This window comes from Sinocyclocheilus rhinocerous, unplaced genomic scaffold (assembly GCF_001515625.1).
Source record: "Sinocyclocheilus rhinocerous isolate Xijiao unplaced genomic scaffold, SAMN03320098_v1.1 scaffold285, whole genome shotgun sequence".
Taxonomy (NCBI): Eukaryota; Metazoa; Chordata; class Actinopteri; order Cypriniformes; family Cyprinidae; genus Sinocyclocheilus; species Sinocyclocheilus rhinocerous.
Window position 1 is genome coordinate 2,430,326 of NW_015630288.1, and position 6,013 is coordinate 2,436,338.

The 6,013-nt window shown below is 36.6% G+C and overlaps 1 protein-coding gene across 3 annotated transcripts in view; it reads left to right on the forward strand.

Annotated features, from left to right (window-relative positions):
- Positions 1-289: 289 nt before the first annotated feature.
- kif1ca (kinesin family member 1C, a) overlaps positions 290-6,013 on the forward strand; it is a 67,662-nt gene continuing 61,938 nt past the window's right edge. For all 3 annotated transcript variants that reach the window (XR_001640049.1, XM_016552274.1, XM_016552275.1), the window contains exon 1: positions 290-836. The gene's annotated coding sequence lies outside the window, so the exon portion shown is untranslated. The remainder of the gene's footprint in view (positions 837-6,013) is intronic.

The window sequence follows — 6,013 nt, forward strand, 5'->3', positions numbered from 1 at the left end:
TCATTATTATTATTATTATTATTATTAAATACGCTGAAATTCAGTAAAAATTCAAATACATTTCAGTGTATACGTGAGGCCTTTTCACCCAAATTACGAAATAAATTAAACGATCTTTTTAACTGTTTTACTATAGTAACTATTTTGTTAATAAAATCATCATGAGCAAAATATTTATTTATTTATTTATTTGGAAAGGAAGAAAGAAAGAAAGAACGCTGTAGCGGACGAACAGGACTTTTAACTGCTCTGTAAGTCTGCTCACGTCATGCTCTGGTCTTTGGGAAGAGTGACGGCAGGGCTCAAAACTTTCACCTAAGTTACCGGCGACTGTTTAATTCGGCCGTCTTCATTCAGTAAGATCTGTCAGTGTTCTGAGGAGTGTAAAATATCTTTGTTATCATTCACAATAGTGTTGGTTTTGTTTGACGAGAACGCCTCTCCTGATTTGAAAGCTTTTTCTGTTTGAAGTGCGGCGATTTGGGATAGCCACAAGTTAAATGGACGCATGCGGATCACGTTTATGTATGTGAGTGTGTGACAAACAACTTTTCAGCGCAGGGAAGAAAAACTAAGAATGAACTTTCTGCTCGTTTTTGACGCGTTTGTTGTATTTGGGTTTTGTGCGTGCGAATCCCAGTGAACGGAAAAACTTCCACCCAACTTTTCCTGCTGTTGGTCGTCGTGTGATCCAGCAGGTGGGGAAACACGAGCCGCTGTTTCATCAGGGAAAAGAACACAGGAACCGGATTTAAAATAAACCAGTTTTCTTCTGAAACTCCCACTGGATTTAATTTTACGACTTGGTGACTGGAATAACCAACTATCCAGAACTAGTAAGTGGAACAAATCCCTCTACTTCAACCCCACGTAATTTACACATTCAATCACTGTGTATAAGAACATCACGTTAGTTATCAAAACATCTTAAAGGAATGACAATGACATTATTATCCTAGTAATGGGGTCACTTCTAAGAATCAAATAAGATCCTACTAGTACACTAATAATACTATTTTTTTTCTTTAATTTTTTCAGTTTGTTGTTTAAAATTTAAATATAACCCAGTAAGATTTTTTTTGTTTATCCAGTAAGATTCCATAGAAATTTGTTCTAAATTAGCTTATGTCAGACAATCAGCATCCCTTCAAGATATTTTGACAGTTGATTTGAATTTTGTTGTTACCTAATATATACAGAAACCTGTATATTTAGAAACCTTTTGTGACTGCTCATGACCATTTTACCTAGTTGGGAACACAGCTCCGTTTTAAGCCAATGTGTAAAGGAATGTGTACATGACTCATTTTAGAATAAGATCTTTCTGGATAAGATGAAATTCCTGCAGGATTTTTCTTCTTACTCAAGCTTTTGATTCATTTTAATATCCTACAGGGGCGTTTAATCATTTTAGGGGTCATAATAGTTGAATTGTGAGCTGTTTTATAAAATATCTAGTTTGTGTTTGACAATATATTGGAGCCATATACGAGAATTGTCTCTGAATTATTAAGTCAGATGATATGTGGCTTCCTGAATTCAGAAATAAACCTGCTTCAGGTGTCTGGAGAACATGAGTTGGTTTGATTCATGCTTTTGCCTCCCAGCACTGCTTGATTGATTTGACAGCGTACAGATAATGGCATTACCTTTGTGTTTTGGACATGATATCATAGTAATGCCATTGTTTTTGGACTTCCACCATAGTTATGCTATGCTTTTTGGTACATGCTATTCCTTGAAGTGCCATGTAAATAGAGTTGTAATATTCAGAAACCTGGTATCTCTGTACCATGTTACTTACCACCACAGTACTTTCTGTAAGGAAGGATTGTTTTCATGACTGTGGCCATGAAATCGCTGAGGTTACGAGAGGGAAATAATATTTTCTTATCTCAGTTCCGGTTCAGGTGTATTGATACACTTTATTTAACCTAGAATATATTTGTGTATCTCTCTCTCTCTTTTATTAACTGTGTGTAACATGTTATGTCTGGCTTGCTAGATGATCTATTTGAACTCTCAGCCTTGTCTCTGGCACTTTAATTGAAAACTGTGTTTGCATGCCTATATTCTGCACTGCAGCTGCTTGTTTTTAGGGACTTTATTACAGGACACGTCACACACACACACACTCACTCACTTAATGACAGACCAACATTCCTCAGGCTCCGAAAGATATGCTGTCTCTGTCGTTCTCATTTTAGCTGTCCATCTCTCTCTTTTTTTATTCTTTGTCTCACAAGGCTCATGTTCAAACAGAATCTGGCCAAAAGTTAATCATATAAGTTGTTCAGTCTGTAACATGGCATAGTTTAGTCCTTACGTACATGGTTTAGAGAAAATGTTTAGGAACAAACTTAGAGGTGCATGATTTGGGGGGAAAAAAATTAAGATGTTTTTTTTTTTTTTTCCCTCAGATAAAGATTATGATTTTGGTTTGCTGTGCTTGTTTGTAGTCTGCACAGTTTGGCTAAATGTTGTGATTGCTTAAATATGATTATATAATAATAATAAATAATAATAATACTCATATTATGATTATTATTACTGATAAATGAAACTATAAGCAAGATAAGAAATATTATGATTGTAATAATCCACTGTGAAATAAAAAAATTGAACATTTAAGAAAAACATTTATTTTATTTTACAGTACAACTCACAATAGTACTTATAACTTTCTTAATTTCTTCATTTTCAAATGTTAGAATATCAAGCTTTAATTTTGGTGCAAAACCAGCATTTACTGCAAATCGAGTCGCTTCAAGACACTGAAAAACACTGGAACACAATATAAATGAATATAAACACGCAGTGTTTGTTAAATTAAATCATAGCTTTTGCGATGTAATAATCACATTAAGCTGTTTTGTGATTTTTGCTTTTATTTCGGTTAAAGCTGCATACAGTCCATAACTTTTTTTAATTAAAAATTATCCAAAATCAATTTTTGAGCAAGTACATAACCAGCCAGTGTTCAAAACTATCTCCTTACCTTAGCCTGATTCACGGTTAGCTTATAATAATGTTTTGTAATTTGAGTGGTACTGATGGGAATTCGCGGGAAATTGGAGCATGCTGCTGCGTCATAATGTCACGTGTCTAAACATAAAGAATTTGTCCCGGCTAGTAGGCTATATTGCATGCAAGGATGCTGCAGGTGGCGGATCGTTTATAGCCTTTTCTGACAGTAGCTGGAATAATTAAAGGTGTGGTTCATTGCGATTTCACTTTTTTAATGTTAGTTAGTGTCTAATGTTGCTGTTTGAGCATAAACAATATCTGCAAAGTTACGAAGCTGAAAGTTCAATGCAAACGGAGATATCGTCTTTTAAAATTCTGGCAGTTTAATGCCTACAAAAACGGCTGGTAGGGTCTACAACGAGCTACTTCCCGGGTTCGTGACATCACAAACCCAGATACACCCCGCCCTCGGGAAAAGGCTGCAAAGGGGGTGAAGCCATGAGAGATGCAGAGCTGAAGCCTCTCTCTCTCTCATTCAGATCATCAGCTCAGCTCTGTTCCATTTATACACTTATTTTCACATAGCTATGAAAAGCGTTAAGCATGGACGCACGTGCAGTTGCCATACTGTATTAAAGCTTTAATCAGGATAAAACTGTATATTAAAAGCTAACATAAGCAGTAGCATTTACAAATAACAGCGTATCTTAAAGAGACAACGACAAACAAAAAACATAGGCCTACCATTAAAAGCCATGCTTGCACAGAAAAACCAGTGAACCACCCCTTTAAACTTATCATTTTGATGGCGGATTCTAATCCAGAAAGGATTGTGTTTATGAAACACATGTGACTGAAATTAAATTATATTCCAGTTTTAAATGTGCATCTGATTACAGATAGCTTACGTAGGATTACACAAGATTTGTATTTTAAAGAGAACCAGTTCGAAGGAAGAATAATTTAAGAAGGAAATGATCAGCCCGTTTCTCTGAGAAGGGACAGAGCGGTTTGGAATAAAGGTAAATTATGTGAAAAATAATGCGTTTTTAAAAATATGAAGCATTAACACATGTTAGACTGCACCCCATAAACACAATCAAGCCTTGAAAAAACCAGTGAACCACCCCTTTAAACTTATCATTTTGATGGCGGATTCTAATCCAGAAAGGATTGTGTTTATGAAACACATGTGACTGAAATTAAATTATATTCCAGTTTTAAATGTGCATCTGATTACAGAAATTGAAGCCTACACGCTAATACACACTACATACACGTAGTCACGCAATGCTGATATTGTTAACATTAACAATTTGTGAACAAAGTATAACCATAATAATAAATAAAAATGTGCACGGTTTGATGTGATATGAGCTAACCGATTGTTAGATTTAATAGCCATTGGTAGCGTGATTTATTGTAGGCCTAATGCTTTTTTTCCTCAGTTGGTCAGAACAAAAGTGGCAGACTTGTTAATAGTTCAGATGACAATATCCATGAAAATTCTTATTTGGGTCATAAATTCCAAGACGTAGGCTATAATCTGTGATTCCGAAATACAGTATCCACACCGGTGCAGTGACTGACTGCCACACATACTCCTCAAAATATTAGATTCATCCGTGCTGGAGCCGTGCCGGTGCACAACTCACGCAAAGAAGATAATTTCGCAAATAACTGCAATTGCAGGTTTCAAACAGAGAGGCAAAACTTATGGACTGCAGCTTTAATTGTGCAGCCCTACTTAGAGTAATAGTTCACCCTAAAAAAATACATAATTTACTCACTCTCATATCATTGTCAATTTGACAAAGGGAGATATGACTTTAGTGCTAAATACCTGAAGTGTGAGGGGCAGACAAAATCTGTATTCTCTGAAAATCCTTCTCTCTGCTGTAAAAATGCTGTTAAACCTCATTCAAACTTACATATTCAAATTAGCTGTGTCACAAAAGGTCGAGTGACATGAAAACAAGAGCTGTTCAGAATAATTGAGGGAACCCATGGTGCAGTGTGTCTTCATGAAGTACATTTGAATACATCTGAAAATGGAAGTAAATTTAAGATCTGCAACAGAGGCAAAAGACTTTAAAGGGGTCATATGATGCCTTTAAGCAAATTCTGTTTCTTACAAAGACTTCAGGAACAGCTGGATTGTAGCTTGAACGTCAAATAGACTTTTTAGAGCATGACATTCCTAGTCTCCATTCACTTTCTTTCTTGCAGCATGTGTTTTAAAGTGCATATTGCAGGTAAAAAATTTTTTCGAATTAATATATAACCTTGTATGAAAATACCATATGAACCATTAATGCAGGATTTGAAAATGTTTTACAAGACGTGAGGGCACAAATTTAGAAGAAAAAGTGACGGTTTCCTTGACAGTTCTCAAAAACGCTTTTTTTCTTACATCGCGTCATATTACGTCACGAGAGGGAGTCGTGTGACACGCTCTGCTTTGAGTGGGCGTGAGTCAGTGTGTTTTTGGTAGTTATTTTTATTTCAATTTATCGTCGTCATGGTGTAAATTATTGTGTTTGTGGAGGTTGCACAAACTCCAGCCTGTCAGGACATCGAGTCCACAGGTTTCCTAACAAGAAAAAGGACGGTATCTTCCGGACCTGGGTGCGTTTGTGCAGGTGAAGAGACGGGACTTCACTAATGCATCTCCTTCAAAAAACGTGGTGGTGTGTAACTTAGCGATCAATTTTCAACGGAGGATTATCTTCCCGGCGATATGATGCAATTCAACATGGGATACCGAAGCAAGAAGCGAGTGAGACTCAGAGCTGATTAGGGGTCGACCGATTATCGGCCTGGCCGATTATCGGCGCCGATATTAAGCAATTTTATGATTATCGGTATCGGTCATTTTCAAAACCGATTCGCCGATAAAATAACTTAATTTTGAAACGCGCTATTTGGCTCTGATGCAGCCTGTCAGAACTCACCACTCTGTGGCCTAAAGCAGTCTCCGCCCACCGCTCATCTGATTTGTTGGGAGTCATCAGTCCGACAAATCAGTGCGGAATTCACTCTCACC